At 41.0% G+C, this 18927-nt stretch overlaps 1 long non-coding RNA gene across 1 annotated transcript in view; it reads left to right on the top strand.

The window, feature by feature from the left end:
• The window catches only part of LOC144616677 (uncharacterized), a 301629-nt gene that overhangs the window by 246326 nt on the left and 36376 nt on the right, over positions 1-18927 (top strand). The window contains exon 11 of the long non-coding RNA XR_013556226.2: positions 2004-2117. This is a non-coding gene — a long non-coding RNA (uncharacterized LOC144616677). The remainder of the gene's footprint in view (positions 1-2003; positions 2118-18927) is intronic.

Here is an 18927-nt window from a genome sequence, read left to right as displayed (position 1 = left end):
CAATTTGGCATTGCAAGTTGTGATGGAAGTAGAGGTTTAAATGATGCTTTCATGTCTCAAGTCTTGCTCCCCTGTGATTGATGTATGCTTGACCTAGGCTGCCAGAGGATAAGGCACATGGAGAAGAGTTGAATAGTGATAGTTATCCTAGACAAGGCCATTCTAGACCAGCCAACAGCGAGCTGTCTTCAGACATTAACAGTGAGCTCAGCCAAACCCAGAAGAAATGCTCATCTGAGTCCAATCTAAATTGTCACTTCACAAATTTATGAGTGAAATAATTTATTGTTTTAAGCCCCTGAGTTTTATTTTATTGTTTAAAAAATATTTTTTATTTTTGAGACCGGCTCATGAGCAGGAGAGGGGCAGAGAGGGGGCAGAGGATCCGAAGCAGGGCTCAAACTCCCAAACTGTGTGATCATGACCTGAGCAGAAGTTGAACGTTCAACCGACTGAGTCACCCAGGCGCCCCTCAGCCCCTGAGTTTTAGAGTTATGCACCATTATTGTAACAATAGCTTACAGATATAGCAAAGGAGATGTGGGTGCTTAATTGAACAGCCTATGGTGTGGCTTCTAGAAGATAAGACTATATTGCATTACAGTAGAGTAGGTAGGCTCTCCAGTGAACTCTGTGTTGACTCCATGATTAGATGTCTCATGGGTCCAGAGATCTGGGATCTCTGAACCTATCCCAAATGGAATGACTATTGCAACTGTCTCTTGTGTAATATAAATAAACAGCTTCTTAACTCAGGGACCACGTTGGATGGCCACAGATTTTATTCTTAGAAAGGTATTTCAGGAACGCCTTTAGCTTTATGGTGATGAAGAATCAGGAGCAAGCTCCTTTGCAAATATTACACACATACACACAGACACATAGTCTCTACATATATATTATTTACACAAGTAGTATCTTGTTTCCTCAAGAAACCCATGGATGTCTCATCCTAATTCTCTTTTTCATTCTGATAGCTGGCATCTTTTTTTTCTCTTTCAGCATGAAATTCTACATTTAAGAGACTGAGAATTCATGACATGAAGAAGAAAACTTTTTCAGGGCGACTGGGTAGCTCAGTCAGTGAAGCGTCTGACTTCGGCTCAGGTCATGATCTCACAGGTTGTGAGTTCGAGCCCCACGTCATGCTCTGTGTTGACAGCTGAGAGCCTGAAGTCTGCTTCAAATTCTGTGTCTCCCTCTCTCTTTGCCCCTCTCCTGCTCATGCTCTGTCTGTCTGTCTCTCTCTCTCCCCCAAAAATATATGAACACTAAACATTTTTTTAAAAAGAAGAAAATTTGGGGCGCCTGGGTGGCGCAGTCGGTTAAGCGTCCGACTTCAGCCAGGTCACGATCTCGCGGTCCGTGAGTTCCAGCCCCGCGTCGGGCTCTGGGCTGATGGCTCGGAGCCTGGAGCCTGTTTCTGATTCTGTGTCTCCCTCTCTCTCTGCCCCTCCCCTGTTCATGCTCTGTCTCTCTCTGTCCCCCCCAAAAAAAAAAAACAACAAAACAAAACAAAAAAAAAAACGTTGAAAAAAAAATTAAAAAAAAAAAAAAAGAAGAAAATTTTTCATAGAAATTCAGGTTAACTAATTTCCTTCTATTCATCACATAAGTGAAAAGCATAAAACCAGTGGTCAGTAAATGTTTGAGGTGAATGGAATCATACACTTATTGGGCTGTAGGGAAATGATTTCATCTAGTTCTAACCCATGTTTCACAGGAACCTGAGTGACTAATGAAATTGCCAAGCTCATACAAATTGACAGTGGAACTTAGAATATAAAACATCAGGATATTTTTTATTAGTCATCATGCTCATTTCATTACCACTTATTTGTTAGGAAAGGGGAATCCCAGGTAGGTAACTTGGGCCATTTAGATCACTTAAGTTTGAAGCTGAAAACTGCTTGTATCTTTGATTAACTGACAACCTACTGGAGACTTATAATTAATAAACGTTTGGGATATTTCTTACATCTTCTAACTTCTTATGGTCCTAGGGTGATGTTGGCCTGGTTCATCACCCTTTGAACTGCATCCTAAAGGCTCCAGTGTGATACATCCATCTCAACAGAGAATCAGGATGGCTACCCAAAACAAGATGCTTGCAGCTGGTAAGTTCGTGACATGCCTGTATTTATTATGATGATCCACAGGGCAGCACCTTTTACTGATGGACAGTGTGTCAAATAGTTCCATGTCTGCCTGGGGATAAGAATACACAGTAAGTGATTCACTGAAGCAATGCCTAGAAGTATCTTGTGAGCGATGAAACAAATAAATGCATGTAACTTAAAACATATACATCCTGAAATGCATTTAATGTGAAGGCACAGTGATTCAGAAGAAATAACTAGGGATTATTTTGTTCATTTAACACAAAAATGAAGCACATGATTGCTGGTACGTATAGGCACATAAACATTCACTGGGAGAACTTGCAGTAGAATCCTGGTTTCCCCATCTCCAGGGTATCTTTTCCCCTAAGCTACAGGGGAAATGGTATCCTCATTCCAAGGTCTAGCGGGATCAAAGCATCACCAGAGATTGATGCTTTAGTTAAACCAGCAACCTCTCTCTGAAAGTGAAAAAGGAGAATGATTAAACTCTTTGACACCCTAAAACCCAAGGAACATCCTTAACTCATTTGAGGGACTTACTATGTATCTGATCTTCCTTAAAGCTCATCCCACTCACCTACTTTAAAGCATACCCTCTCTTACTGCTCTGTTTAAGTGGAAGCAAGTACGTGCCTCCAAGTATGAGCCCCCAAAGAGGCATGGACCCAGCTGCAGTTTTGTGTATAGGCTGCAGGTGCCTGGAGAGCACTGTGCATTCGCTGCGCAGAAGTACAAGGCTGAATCTCCAGGCTGTGAGGCTGCGATGTGCAGAGACAGGTGTTTGGCACTTTCGTTGAGGTAGACTGTGAATCTTTCATCTTCCTTTTTATCCACAATGGAACGTATTGATATCACAAACTCAAGACTTTTGGCAGGGTATTTTTTGTACCATATGAAGTAATCAAACATATTATTATTGTAGTCACAGTTCAGAATAGAAATCTCTCGTTCTTGCACACTCAGGGATGGAGTTTGCTTAACTTGCTGCTGGTCAGCATTCTGTTGACTATTCACCCCTGTTTGGGAAGAGAGTAAATTTTAAATTATATTCTTAAAGTCCCCACAGAAAACCAGCATGAGCTAGAAAACAAAACACAATAAAGCAAAACTTCCCAATGATCTCGTCTCCCAGCCTTGTGGTGTTTCTTGAAGGTTTTCTACTGCATTCAGACCTCCCACCCAGAACTCACAGTCTGGCTGAAGCCACAGAATCAACAGTGATACTCCCAGGAGCTTGCCCATTTCTCCTGTGGACTCAGGTTGTCTTCTCTCCTGCCCAAACAACCATAAATCTGACTTCAACTTCCTGCACTTCTTTCATTTCCTTCCACAGAGGCTTCTATTTCACATATGAATAGTACTGTTTTTAGCTCTTTATCTTTATGAGAGGAAGCACTGCCCCCTTTAGCCCACATGTAGAAAAATTCTGAAAATGCATTTCTGTGTTTCCTTAAAATCAATTTGCACTCCCTCCCCCATAAAGAAGTTAAAATAAGATATTGGTGGTGTTTGGGGGAGAACACAAAGGTATGGTGCTATCTTTACCATGGTTACAAATTTAGAATACAAGGAGTTTGATAGCTTAGCCTTTAATGTAATTGCATTCCAAGATGGTTTTCAGAGGTGTCCATATTTGGTCTGAATGAATAAATGCCACAAGGCAATTAAATCTGATATAAATTCTGGACACTTACCTTAAAACCACAAATTAACACAACAAAACTTATCCCCTATATTAAATCACCCTCTGCACTGGATTTCCTCTCTGAGAACTTGGATGTGATCATTTGGTGTGTTCTGTGTTCACAAATGAGAAAGCATTACACAATCCTGTAAAGTTTATAGACAGAATGAAGCCATAAACTTGAAAGGCACCGGGAGATGTCAAAAGGCAATATGTTTGTTTGTCTTCACTCTTGGTCTATATCTAGTATATGTCTTCCCAGTTTAATCCAATGGAAGAGGCAAGAAGAATCTATTGTGCTTTCAATGCTAAATCAGTAGGGCAACTAGTCATTACTGCCAATGGTAAATCTCAAAATAATTTTTTGGAATTAGTTTGAGCAAAGACACAGAACACAAAATAAAACAATTTCTAATGCATATTTTATATGGGAAGAAACATTTAAAATTTTTATTTGAATTATAATGAAACTAACATGCTGGGAAGTTACACTAATTATCCAATTCAGGACAATCTGGTAAGTTGTCCGTGTTTCATATTATGTGGTTGAAACTTTCATAATTCAAACTTTCTAGTGAAGAAATGTTTTCAGAATCACTATTGTATTTATATATTTTGTCAACATTTATTTCATTTCTCTGAAGTACCCGACACTGTGCTTGGTTAAGGTTTTAAACATGACTATGGAACTATCTTCAACTTTAAATATCTGGTGGTCTAAACTGAAAGACTACATCCTTACAACACGACATGACACATAAGGGTGCTTAATGAGGAAAACATAATGGTTATCAGTTAGTTCTACCGCGAAAGCTAGAAATGTGGAGTCAGGGAAGACCTCATAAAGGCAGAGCTCTTTAGTTTGATTTTAGGGAAGGTTGACAAATTGACTTTGTAGGGGAAGGTCAGATTTCAAAAGAAAACAGGCAAATTATAGCTCAGAGTGCTGGGGGAAACTTGGTTCATTATAGTTGGAGTTAAGTGTTTGCAATAGGAAGTTTCTAAACTGATGTCAGAAAGGACAATGACATACAGTTCACGAGGAACCACATCTGACACACTAAGAAGGCTGCTTTTCTAGGCCCAGGGGAACTGCTGGACTGCAATGCACACACCTCCCCCTTTTACACACACACACACACACACACACACACACACCACACACACACTACTTTGGTAAACGAAAACATATGACACACAACGCACATATTTAAGCACAAGCCACAAGCCCCATGCAGAATCACTGGAATTGGATCACAGTCTGTCTCTTACACAGGAAATTGGTTTGATTGGGAGAAACGGTGGAACATGTTTATCATTTTCTAAATTTTTTGGAGCAATTTTTTTTTTTTTTTTTTTTTTTTTTTTACCAAACTGTGGATGATTGTGGCTTGTTGACAGCTGACAGTCTTACATCTGTTGCAAATTACTTTGTAACTCATGTGAATACACAGTAGGAAGGCAAGGCCTCAGGAGAAACCAAACCAATTAACACCTTGATCTTGGATTTCTAGGCTCCAGAACTATGAGAGAGTAAATCTTTCTTGTTTAAGCCACCTAGTCTGTGGTATTTTGTTATGATGGCTCTAACGAACACACACACTAGGTTTCTGATTATTATTTCTTCCAGTCGGTATCTGGACACTCATTTCTTAAAAACGAAGAATATTCTAATGCTATTCATTTATATCTTCCTAGAATATCAGGGTACAGTCAGTGCAGCAGAGTTATCATGAGTGCTATGGGATAGGGGCTTAAATTACAGGAACTTGATCTTACACGGTTGTGAAGAGAGCTGAGGAAATGAAGGTCTAAGGGTAGTTGGGTAGTCAGAGAGAAAGAATCCCTAACCAGTCAATCAATCTGAGGACCAAGCCTGTCTATCTATGAAAGTGTGATTTGAAGGGGAAACTGATGGAGAAATCTAGAGAAGCTAGAGCCACGTGTGGCTACCATCTCCATGGGTCCATTGCCAGATACATGGTGGTGGTTGGTCAACAGAGTCAGGCCAACAGAGTCAGCAACAGGAAACAGTGTTGGACAATTTAGTCATATTTATTTTGAAACCCTTTGGCGTTAACTCCAAATGTGAATCATCTTTGGGGCTGCTTCTATACCTTATGTAACCCTTGCTCCTGCTTCATTACATTTTTAGTGACTTTGTTTATTGTATGCTACACAATGTGGGTCATAATGAGCAGAAACTCTGGATTATTTTGCCTCCCTTGGAAAAATGTTAACTCTGTTAAATTACTAGCAGATCACTTAGATTTTATTGAGGCTTACTTTAATCTTTGTAAGGCAGAGATTTTCTTTTCCAGTTTTTTTTTTCTAGGCCATAGCCCTTACTTCTGTCCTTCTTCTGGTGACTCAGTTCAAAGTCCAAGGTATTTACCAAGATGTCTTCACTCTGGAAAGGCCAGAGCTCCAATGTCTTCCCAGCACAGTACAAGCTCTGGAAATCTCGGAGATTTTACACCCTCAGATGCTATTTTCTGCTAGGCTTGCCAATGTCTCTCTCTGCACATGTGCAGCTGAAGTGTAGGCTCAGATAACCCCCTATGCAGATTTCACAGTCCTATCATAGGAAGCTCATGTCTCTCCAATACCTGTTTTCCTCAAAGGCCAGTTATTTAACAGCCCTGATTCTGATCTCTGTTTTTGCCATTGAGCAAGGCTGCTGCTCTCCGCTGGGGCTTCAAGTCCTTATGCTGAGGTTTAGAAAATACCCCCAGGAGAGAAATGTTGCCTGCATGTGGGAATCACTTGGCAGGCTTGCTTTCTCCCAAGGACTGAAAGCATTCCCTGTCTGCACTCCTCAAAAACAATTCTTTCCTATGTTTCCCAATTTTATAGTAGTTTACAGTTGGAAGATAATTCCACTATCAGGTATACCGCAAGAGCCAGAAAATTCTTTTCTCTTAAGATAACACACTCACATATTTCCTCTTTTAAAGGCAATTGTCGGTTTTATTCAACAGTCAAAATGTATCATGTTTATGTATCATGTTTATCATACCTTGTGCAGCTTATTTAGAAATGCTTTCTGCATTTAAAAAGGAATCAAGGTCTCTAGAAAAGTAATATTTCTTATCACTAGTTTCACCATTCTTTTTATTGGTCCTCAATGCAGTTATCTATCCCTGCCCATGCTCTGTGAGTATGTAGGCATGCTAAGTGGTCCCCATATCCTTCATCTTACTGTATTGTAATATACAGACAATGAATTTCAAGGATCTTATTCATTTTAAGACTCTCATAGCATGAGAGTCACCCATGCACTGTGTTTTATCACTTGTTTTGATCACTAATTATATTTTAGGACTTAAATTTGCCATGATATGCCTTGCTTCACACACACACACACACACACACACACACACACACAAGCATGTGCCCTTGTGCTCACTTTTCCTTGACCCAGAACACTTTTCCTCCACCCTCTTCTGTCCTTCAGCCTGATGAACTCCTATTAAACTATAAGGTTTCAGGCTGGGACGTCAAATGCTCCAGAAAGCTGTCTCTAACTGACTGTTTTCATAATCTCTTTTTCTCTCCGAATTTAGTTCTTCTCTTTAGTTTGCAGGGACTTTATGATAACAAAAACGAGCTCCCCATTAAACTGTACATTCAACGAGGGAAGGAGCTCTTCATTTATTCAAAGCCCCCTATCCAGGATCTCACAGGTATTCAATATATATTTGTTGAATGATTGAATGTATGAAAATACGAGTAACAGCAATGGAAAATACTCTCCTCACCTACAGGAGGATTCCGAGGTAGAAAAAGTGTGACTCCCTTGTTCAAGATGATGCAGCATACTCGTGATTAGAAGTCACGAGTGGATTGCTAATTTACTGATTCCCTGGTTTAGGGGTTAGCGTGTTAGGAATGGTTTATTTTAGGACAGAGATGGTTACTAGATTGAATATTCATCAGCATTTCCAAGTTTTTTGAAAGTGGAATCAAATGTTTGATCCACTTGGACTGATCAAGTGTGCATTTCTCAACACCATGTTAGAAGTGAGGGAAAGCACACAAACATCTCTCCTGTGTTGCTGGGTTTGGTGGCTGTGGCCACATGTCTCGATTCAGGCCTTAGGTGCCTAGAAAGCTCTGTGCCTCCACAGCATGGAAGCAGGTGCCTGAGTCTCTGGGCCGAGATGCAGAAAGCTCTGCCCATCCTTCATACTACTAGTGGCCCTTTGGTTTTTTTCTCCTCTTTTTATTCCCCATTTGAGTATATTAGAAAAACAATCATGGAGCTTTTTTCAGGGTTCTGTATGTACCAATGTAAGTTAGAAAGACGCCCAGGAGATATAGGTGAGATTGGTATTTTCTTGCTTGTAGAGATGAAGGAGGGAGGCTCTGCTCCACGTTGAGTTGACTGCTCATTCTGCCCAGAAAGACAGAAGCAGATATGAGAGAGTTGATCAATCTACAGTATTTACCTAGTAACACTAGCCCCATGGAGATCTCAGGATGAGCCACGTACATGCCTGCACTGTAGTGTCAAGTTGTAGCTCATTTAGAAATGCTTTCTGCATGAACCAGGAGAGGCAAGGCAATGGACACACAATTCTGATCATATTGGGCCCCTGCCCCCCGCTCTGTGGGTTGGGTTAGTCTCCAGCTATGGCTTCATGTACAGGCCACAGGTGTCTGCAGAGCACTGTGCCTCCACAGTGCAGAAATAAGTGCCTGAGTCCCCAGGCTGCAAGTCTGTGATATACAGGTGGCTATTACGTTCCTGGAAGTTGAGCATGAATATTAGTCTTCCTTTTTGCTGCATTCCAGAAGTGATGTACGACAAGGATACGAGGCGTCCTTCAGGATTTTGTTGGAACCACTGCACAGTGGTTATGATGCTAGAATAATTGCACATCATAGAGGTATTTCTCCCCTCTTGGAGGTTCAGGACCCCAGGACTCTGCTCCACATTCATCTGGACTCTTACCCCTGTTGAGAAAGAGAAAAATAGACACAGTGGAGGGTCACTGCAAAATGACCGTAGCTGTTTCTGAGTACAGGAAATTTTTCTCTAGTTTCCATCCTCATAGTAGAGGACACAGCCCAAGAGACTTGTGTTCTCTCTCTTCCTCCACCTCTCCTTTCCTCCCTTGCATCTCCCCACTCAGTTGTGAAATTTCTTCAGGTTCCCTTTGGGATGTTCTCAACTCACAGCAAGTCTGTAGCCACAGGAGGCCCAGCAAGACTCTCATTTGTGTCTGCATGGTTCTTGACTCCTTAGCAGTATGGACACACCTTAATGGCAAGTCCCTTTAAATACTGATATGCATCATACTTTGAATTTGGGGCTAACTTTGTTGCTGTAACCCATCAGCTTCATGATATAGATCTGGCAGTGGCAGCCCCTAAGCACCTTCACTCGGCTTTGTAGTGGGAAGCGCCGCCTACTTGTGGCTTAGTCCACCTCTACACTGTTGGGTGCTTGCATGAGCCGGTGCATGTGTGTGTGCGCGCGTTTGTGTGTGTGTGTGTGTGTGTGTGTGTGTGTGCGCGCCCGCGCGCTCATGTGTGTGTTGGGGATAATGGAGGAGTTGTCTTTTAGCATTTAAGAATATTTTTTTCTCTAAACTCTGAGTATTTAAACTCTGAGTAGAATAATTTATGTGAAAAATGTGGAGATGTTAGCTTAGAGGGGGAACAGAGAAATAGTTTATATGTTATAAGTAAGAGATACTGACGAAGCTGAAACCTGAGACAAGATCAGACTGAGAAACTTCTCAGTTGTGAATTACTTGTTATATGTAAATTGTATACACATTACATATGCTATTAGTATATTTGTAAATAATACAAATATATAACCTATTTCCATTCTTTACATTCCTTGTATCTTATTTGTTGAATTTATCAAAGACAAATGATATGATAACAGTTCAAGATATATGAATCATAATAGTAGACAGAAAAATATTTGCTTCCTCAGTTTTTTTTGTATATCAAAAATACAGGATGTATCTATATCTATATATATCTATATATGTGTGTATCTATATCTATGGATATCTATATCTACTATCTATCTATCTATCTACTATCTATACATGAAAAAGACTGAGGAAGTGAATATTAAATAGTCTATATGTTAAATTGATAGAGTAAAAACTTTTAGGCAAGTATAAATAATACCTGAAATATCTCTCCTTCCTTCCTTCCTTCCTATCTATCTATCTATCTATCTATCTATCTATCTTCTGAAAGTTTCTACTTTATGAAGTTAACATATAGATCATTAGTTTTTAATCAGGACTTTTGCTCCCCAGGGGATATTTAGCAATGCCTGGAGACATTTTTGATTGTCACACTAGGGAAGGGAGGGGCTGCTACTGGCATCTATTGAGTAGAAGCCAAACATGCTATTAAATACCTACGATGCACAGGAAAGCCCCTCACCCCAGATTCTGGCCCCAAAGCTGCTGTTGAGAAACTCATGTAATGATTTTCAGTTCAAACAACCCTCTGCCATTTTCTTTTACCCTTTTTTTTCTCCACCTGCTTCTGCCCATATGTACTCCCCCTCTTCTTTCTTCGCCTCTTTCTTTGCTTTTATTTTTCTTATCTTTGAATTTCTGATCTTATAGGAGGTAAGAGCATGGTTTAGAGAAGAACAACAATTTCTAGACAAATAAGTGAAAGCTCATATTGGTCCCTGATACTAAAAAATATGGATTCATGAAACTCTAAAGTTACAGAAATATGAAACAAATTGTTCTATTTTATTTTTAATTAAAAATTTTTTAATGTTTATTTATTTTTGAGAGAGAGAGAGAGAGCATAAGTGGGGGAGGGGCAGAGAGAGAGGAAGGCACAGAATCTGAAGCAGGCTCCAGGCTCCAGGCTCTGAGCTGTCAGCACAGAGCACAACATGGGGCTCAAATTCACAAACCATGAGATCATGACCTGAACCGAAGTTGGACACCCAACCGATTGAGCCACCCAGCTACCCCACAAATTGTTTTATTTTAATCTCCAACTTTATTTTGGCTTTTGGAGATAGGAAGCAAAGCAAAGCAAAGCAAAGCAAAGCAAAGCAAAGAAAAGAAAATGGGTGATGAGAAAGCAGGATTGTGCACATTATTAACAATTCTCTGGCCCACATATTCTCTTGCTCTTCCTCCTCTACCCTGGCCTAAATTCGTAACCCTCTGTTTCAGAGATTTTCATTCTTCATTTAGCAATGAATCCTAAAAGTGAATCATAACACTTTTCTCAGGTTAGAGCGTTCCCTTGTGGACTAACCTAGGGCTGACACCATATTATGTGCAGCAATGCGGCCCCCAACCCAGGGTCTCTGAGTGTGACCTTTGACATCGACGGTATGTTTTCAGAAGCTCCTGGAGCATGGAGTGTGTCCAAAGTGCTCTTAGAAATGATTGATCTGAATGGAGGTGGTACGTCAGAGGATTCTTCAGCTCATAGGTCTTGCAGCCCGATGGCTGTGGGAAGTGGTGAATGGACCTCCAGTCACCATGAGAGGGAGTTCCTTGAAAGCAGGAAAAGTCCTTTCCATATTCCCTGTCAGAACATATACCGGGACACAAGTGAAATTTCGAGTGTATCTGATCCAAGCTGTGGTGCCTACTTTCAAGTTTTTTCATTTTTAATCTACTATGCTAGGCAATTCACAAAACATGGTTAATCCTCATGATGACACAGTAAAGTAAGTACCATACTTACTTCCAAGGTACTTAGGAGGAAATTGATGCTCACAAAGCTAGTATAAAATGCCCAGAGTTACCCAGCCACAAAGTGGCAGAGCCATGAGAGGCTATGGCTCTTTTCACAGTGTTGCATCACCTTTCAGGGAGAGAGACGTCTAAGAACAATGATTATGGAAAGACACTGGGCCCTCTTCTGGGGAAATGAAAACAAAATCTCCTGCCAGTCCAGAACAACTCTCCACAAAGGGAGAAAAGAAAGAGTTTTATTATTGAGGAATCATTAAGCCAGAATGTAATGTGCACCACAGGCAATTTGTTAAGAGATTGCAAAACATAGACAAGAGGCGCCTCCGTGGCTCAATGGGTTAAGTGACTTCTGCTCAGGTCATGGTCCCCACATCAGTCTCTGGGCTGACAGCTCAGAGCCTGGATGGAGCCCGCTTTGAATTCTGTGTCTCCCTCTCTCTCTCTCCCTCTCTCTGCCCCTCCCCTGCTCATGTTCGGTCTCTGTCTCAAAAATAAATAAACATTAAAAAAATTTAAAAATACTTAAAACACAGGCAAAAATTTTACCCCTTTATATAGCCAGCCGGGCAGATACAACCCATTACAAGTGTTTTCTCAACATGAACAGAAATTAGTCCTCAGGTAAGAGAACTTGACAGCGTCCTTTGTCATAATTTGCCCTCAATTTACCTGGGAATTGGGGTAGCCACCCTGTGTTTGCTAATTGCCTTTATCTGAAAGAGAAACTTCTCATATCTTTAGGACAGAAGGTGAGTTTGCAACTTAGAGCAAGGCGTCTGTGGAGTTTGGGCTCATCTCCTCCCACAGAAACTGGGAGGCAGGAATGCCATCCTTCCTCATGATTACATCTCAATGAGCTGGCTTCCACCTGCTTGAGAGAAACATCCCTGGGTTGTAAAACTGGCAAGAGGCTTGGTCAGCTTTTTAAAAGATTTCCACACCTCAAAGGGACAGAGAAAAGATTCATAATTACAAGTTTTCTAAAGTACTCTAAGAAAAGGGACTGGGAGAGTGCCCTTCCCTCTTTATACCACAGAGAATTAGAATTTTTTTAAAACTTTTTTTTAACGTTTATTTATTTTTGAGACAGAGAGAGACAGAGCATGAACAGGGGAGGGGCAGAGAGAGAGGGAGACACAGAATCTGAAACAGGCTCCAGGCTCTGAGCTGTCAGCACAAAGCCCGACTCGGGGCTCGAACTCATGGACCGTGAGATCATGACCTGAGCCGAAGTCGGACGCTTAACCGGCCGAGCCACCCAGGCGCCCCTAGAATTTATTTTTTTGGCTTTAATTTCTACGTACGATCTTCAAAATGAAGGAGTTCCCTATGATAAAACTTTCAGGGAAAGCCTTTGGAATAGGTTACTGGAACAGTATGGAATTAAAAGCAACAGCAAAATGGCCTTTGGAATCTAAGAGTGAGAAAATATAAAACTGCAGTTATTAGTTATTCGCATGGAAATGGATATTGTCTATAGTGAAAAGACTTTGGATGAGAAAGTGAATTCCAGTCTCCCACGAGTGTAAGAAATTGATGGAAATTTTTAAATGAGGCCTCTTGGCATGGAAGATGAAGGTTTCATTCTTAATAAAAATTATGTGAACATTAATACTTTAAGAAGTACGTATAATCAGTATGAATGCAGGTGCCTTCCTTGTATAAACACAGTACTTGCTTCAAATCTTTTTTCCTCACTTTCCCAAGAACTCTGAAAATCACAACGTCGTTTTATGTCAATCCTACTACGGTTAGGGTTGTGTTTAGCCGCAGGTAACAAAAAATTCAATCGAATCATGGTTTATGAAGAGTTTTCATGCACAGGGGTGCCTGAGTGGCTCAGTGGGTTGGGCATCTGACTTTGGCTCAGGCCATGATCTTGTGGTTCACGAGTTTGAGCCCCACGTCCAGCTCTGTGCTGACAGCTCAGAGCCTGGAGCCTGCTTCAGGATTCTGTGTCTCCCTCTCTCTGCCCTTGCCCTGCTCATGCTCTCTCTGTCTCTTTCAAAAGTAAATAAACATTAAAAAAAATTTTTTAAAGAGTTTTCATGCACAAATAAATCTGAAGAAGGGACTTGACTTGGCCTCTAAAAGATGAATGTGGGATTGGGGAGGAGACCCAGGCCTGGGCTTTCCTTGATGATAAGTTACAACTTCTGTGTTGCCTGAAGAAGAGTTGGGGAAGGGGACTGGAAAATGTAGTCCTGTACCAGGAGAGCAAAAACATTATAGAAACTCCTAGCAGTTTTCTGATTATGTCTCATTGGTCAGAACTGTGCTATATGCAACCCTTCGTTGTAAAAAAGGATGTGAAATGTAGCACGGGTTTTTTTGTTTTTTGTTTTTTGTTTTTTAAGGTGGGGGGATAGTTGCCCAAATGGGTTATCAACAGTTCTGTAAGTAAGGAGGCAGAAGAGAATGTGGATTAGGTTGGCAACTTGCCATGTCTGCTTTCCTGACCACTAAGGTGGGGATCCAGAATATTAGGCAGAGATGACATCTTTCCTTCTTAAGAAGTCAGTACAAACTTCACAGTAGCGATAACATTTCCTTAGAGGCATTAATAATCATATCATTACAGGGTATTTGTTGAGTACATATGTTGCACATGGGACTTCATATAATTTTGTATATTTTATCTCATTTAATTCATAATAACTCAGCACAATAGGAGTTCTTTTTTTTCTCTTTTTTTCAAGTGTATTTATTTATTCTGAGAGAGAGTGCGGGGGGGGGGGGGGGGGGGCGGGGAGGGCAAGCTCTACCTGACATGGGGCTCGATCCCACAGACCATGAGATCATGATCTGAGCCAGAATCAAGAGTCAGACTCTCAACTGACTGAGCCACCCAGGCCCCCCTGGGTGTTCTTATTAACATGTGTTAACAAGGAAGCTTAGATGAAGATAAATAATTGCCTAAGGATACAGAGCTAGAAAATTGCGCACAAGATTTGCAATTTGATGTTTGTGACTCCAAAACCCATGTGCTTTGCATATCATCTTGCTTTTTTTTTTTTTAAGTTTGTTTATTTTTGGGAGAGAGAGAGAAAGAGAGAAAGAACAAGGGTCGGGGAGGGACAGAGAGAGAGAGAGAGAGAGAGAGAGAGAATCCCAAGCAGGCTCCACTCTGTCAGCGCAGAACCTGTTGTGGGGCTCAAACCCACGAACTGTGAGATCATGACCCGAGCTGAAATCAAGAGTCGGGCACTTAACTGCCTGAGCCACCTAGGTGCCCCTCATCTTGCTTTAAAGACCAGTAGGAATTTGTCAAGTATAAAAGTAGGCCAGTGGAAGACTTACCAGGTGGAGGGAACTGTCAACTAGCTTCTTCGGAATAAACTGGTGGTTTCCAGAGGGGAGAGGATGGGGGAGGCAAACCGGGGGAAAAGAGGTGGGAGGTACAAGCCTCTACTTATGGGATGAGTATGGCACAGCATATTTTATGGGAATAAAAGGCATAGCATAGAGAATATGGTCAATGATATTTTAATGGCATTGCATAGTAACAGATGGTGGTTATACTTGCCATGAGCACAGCATAATATATAAACTTGTAGAAACACTATGTTGTGCACCTGAAAGTAATGTAACATTGTGTGAACTACACTCAAATAAAATTTCTTTTGGAAACCAAAAAAATCCTATCTTCTTCAGCCTTGAAAACTTGAAGTTATTGATATCTACCACTCAAAGTCTAATAATCACCAAGCAAATCCTGTGTAAATACAGGCAATTGTAGGGGCACCTGGGTGGCTCAGTTGGTTAAGCGGCCGACTTCAGCTCAGGTCATGATCTCGCAGTCCGTGAGTTTGAGCCCCGCGTCAGGCTCTGTGCTGACAGCTCAGAGCCTGGAGCCTGTTTCAGATTCTGTGTCTCCCTCTCTCTCTGACCCTCCCCCGTTCATGCTCTGTCTCTCTCTGTATCAAAAATAAATAAACGTTAAAAAAATAAAAATAAAAAAAAATAAATACAGGCAATTGTAGCTAATGTGTAAGTAGTTCAGAACCACCAAATGGAGAGATTGCTTTGGAATCACAGTTGGGATATTACTGGAGTACACAATAGGCATTTTTTTTTCTGCCAAAAAAAGTACCAACTTTCTTCTAATTATTTTTTTTTTTACTATACTTCTGACTTTCACTCCAGTTTCATCAACTCTACTAGAATAAAGCTGCAAAATCATTCATTTCTGTCCCCTTGGACTAACCATTCCTGGCTGTGGTCTTTAGGAAAACAGAATGACTCATTGGAACTACGATGCACTCTGACCATTATATTCATTTTTCTTCTCTATTGACTCCCTTCTTTTCTCCCCACTGCCCACCCCAGGGAGCTGTAGATCCATATTTTTACTGGTTCAGATAGTGAGATGCATTTCTAGAAGGTGATCCCATGACAGAGGAATCTTGTTCTTTAGTGTATGTGGGAAATATCTGGAAAGGTAGTGGAGATGGTTCCATGAGAGGCTGAGATTGTTACCACTGTTCATGTCAGGAAATGTGGGAGGAAGGGCCGGGTAGGGGGGTGGGGGACTCAGCAGCAGCGTGACAGAGCCTGCAGTAGGGCTTGGGTACATGCATCAGGTGCCGTGGGAGCACTGTGGCCCTGCACAGATGTAGATGGCAGCATCTTCAGCCTGGGCGGCAATGATGAACAGGGAGCTGTCTTTTCTTGCCTCACCAAACTGAGCTACTAGACTCTTCTGCTTCTTTATTTCTCCTCTCCTAGATAATGTCATCAAATGGACTGGACCTTCCCCAGGCTTCTGTCTGTACCACTGAAAGCTGGTAAACGTGCTTGTGGAGTTGCAATACGCAGTAAAGTTTTCTCCCTCCTGGATGCTTAGAAAGCGAGGACTCTGCTCCAGTTGCTGGGTGCTCTGCCCTGTTGAAAACCAAAGCAGTGGGCACTGGGGAACGGAACTGGGGACTCTTTCCCAGCCTGACATGACTTTTCTTCCCTCTTCCCCACCTGCTCCTTCCCTCACCCTCTCCTTTTTTCTTTTAATTTTCCCTTGGATTTCCAGTTAAGGTAACTGGAAACTTCTCAAACTCACATGCCAGTTGAATCCAAAGGATCAGCACTGAGAATTTCAGGAGCATCTTTTCTTCCTGTCACAGGATGGCCCTGGTCACTGACTTTAGCTGCCCTTGAAAGATACCCTCCTGAAAGAGGCTTTTTTGAACTAGAGTAACACTTCCCACCCACTTGGATCTGGGTAAAAAGGCAGAGGTCTCTGTGTGGCAGCCAATTGAATTATTCACTCTCTAACCTCCCCTTCCTCCAGCCTCACACTCTGCTTTGAAGGATTTTGCCTTTTGAGACAGTACCCTCCTGTGGAGAGATAGGAAAGTGATTTACTTTCAGTAATGCTTTTATTTCTCCTAGTTTCATTTGGTATGCACAAATACCAAGATATAAGTAGAGACTAATGACCTTCCTCAGAAATAGAAAATACATCCTTTTAAAAATTGATCATTTTGGGGTGCCTGGATGGCTCAGTCGGTTAAACATCCAACTTTAGCTCAGGTCATGATCTCACTGTTCATGAGTTCCAGCTCTGTGTCAGGCTCTCTGCTGACAGCTCAGAGCCTGGAGCCTGTTTAGGATTCTGTGTCTCCCTCTCTCTCTGCCCCGCCGCTGTTTCTCTCTCAAAATAAATAAGCATTAAAAAATTTTAAAAACATTTATCATTTTGAGGCGTACCTGGGTGTTTCAGTTGGTTAAGCGTCTGACTTTAGTTTCACCTCAGGTCATGGTCTCTCGGTTCATGAGTTTGAGCCCTATGTCTGGCTCTGTGTGCAAGGAGGGGCAGGAAGCCTGCTCAGGATTCTCTCTCCCTCTCTCTCCCTCTCTCTCTGCCTCTCCCCTGCTTGTGCTCTCTCTCTCTCTCTCTCTAAAAATAAGTAAATAACATTTAAAAAATCATTAAAAAATAATAAAAAAATAAAATTTTATCATTTTGAGACAGAATAACAGAAGATAATGGAAATACTATCTTATAACTTCTGGTATCCTCAGCAAGCATGTTGAGCAGAACTGTGTCTGTAAACTGCATTTGTAGGTGTAATATGAGTGTTGTGTTTGTGTGTGAAACTGTGGTATATTTTCTGGGTCATATGGCATGGGTAGGCACCCAGACATGAACCTATTTTTACCAAATTAAGATGAATAACCCTGTTGATATTCTTTAATTAAGAATACTTTCCTGATATCTATCGCATTACTCTGCCATTAGGTCTCTGATTCATGACTCTCAAAGTCTTCAACATGTTGTGTTGTGATTGCACTTGTTGGATTCACCTACAAGTTCCTTGACAGAAAGATTGCACCATTTTCACTCTTGTGGCCCTAGCAATTACTAGGCAGAAAAATGTCAATACATGGCTAACAAATTATTGAATCAATGTGTGAGAGTGTGTGTGTGTGTGTGTGTGTGTGCATTAATATAGTGCTTCAAGTATACAGATATTGTGATGTGGGTGTATTGTGTATTCAAATATCATAAAATCTTGGGTAAATGGCCTCATGATTGCTTTAGCTACTGTTCATAGCCATTAGTAAAGATAATCAGTGTTGGCCATGTGACTACATCCAAGTGTAATGAGATTTGGTTCAGCATGATGGCTCTCCAGGTGAATGTTTTTGGGCCTTCTCTGCCATCTTATGCTCCATAACGTACTACTGAGTTCTAGGTACTATATCACCCTTTTGTCATGAGCTACAGTATTCACAATAGCCGACAGAATTAAGTTACTATTTAGCTCTTCAGATTCTGAAGTCAAATGGGATCACCATCAACTTTCGTCAGTTGTTGGAGAAATGTTTCTTTCCTCAGTGTGCCCATTCTATAAAGGGATCTGTTTATAATCATACATTAAAAAGAAAATAAAAACCAGTTATGCTCAAACAACACAATGATTTCTCTCAGTGTATGATTGTTACTGAGCCTCAACATCAGCTGCGCATTGCTCGAAATGCCAATACTCAAGAGACGACGGGGTTTTTTTTTAAGTTTATTTATTTATCTTGAGAGCCAAAATCAATTTCAAGCTGGGCATAAAGCCGACTTTAAAAATATGTATTTTGGTGGAGGAGGGATAACTTCTGACTAAATGATTTGGTGCTGGAGTCAGACATATTTAGATTAGTAAGGCATCACTGCCAATTACCAGTGAGGTCACATCAATTTACTTCACTCACTCATGTAATAGCTTCCTATTCAGTAGAGCAGGGACTACACTATAGGTACTATAAGGTACTATAAGTATAGGTACTTACACTATAGGTACTATAAGGTACTATAAGTATAAGAATAAACACTACTTATTTTATGGGTATGTCTTGCGGATACACTGAGATTATGTACATAAATCAGACCATGTTTCAATCAACCTATTTTTAT

The sequence above is a fragment of the Panthera onca genome, chromosome B3 (assembly GCF_046562875.1).
Source record: "Panthera onca isolate mPanOnc1 chromosome B3, mPanOnc1 haplotype 2, whole genome shotgun sequence".
In the NCBI taxonomy this organism is placed as follows: Eukaryota; Metazoa; Chordata; class Mammalia; order Carnivora; family Felidae; genus Panthera; species Panthera onca.
Note: the sequence above shows the minus strand (reverse complement) of the source record. Positions and strands in the feature narration are given on the sequence as shown.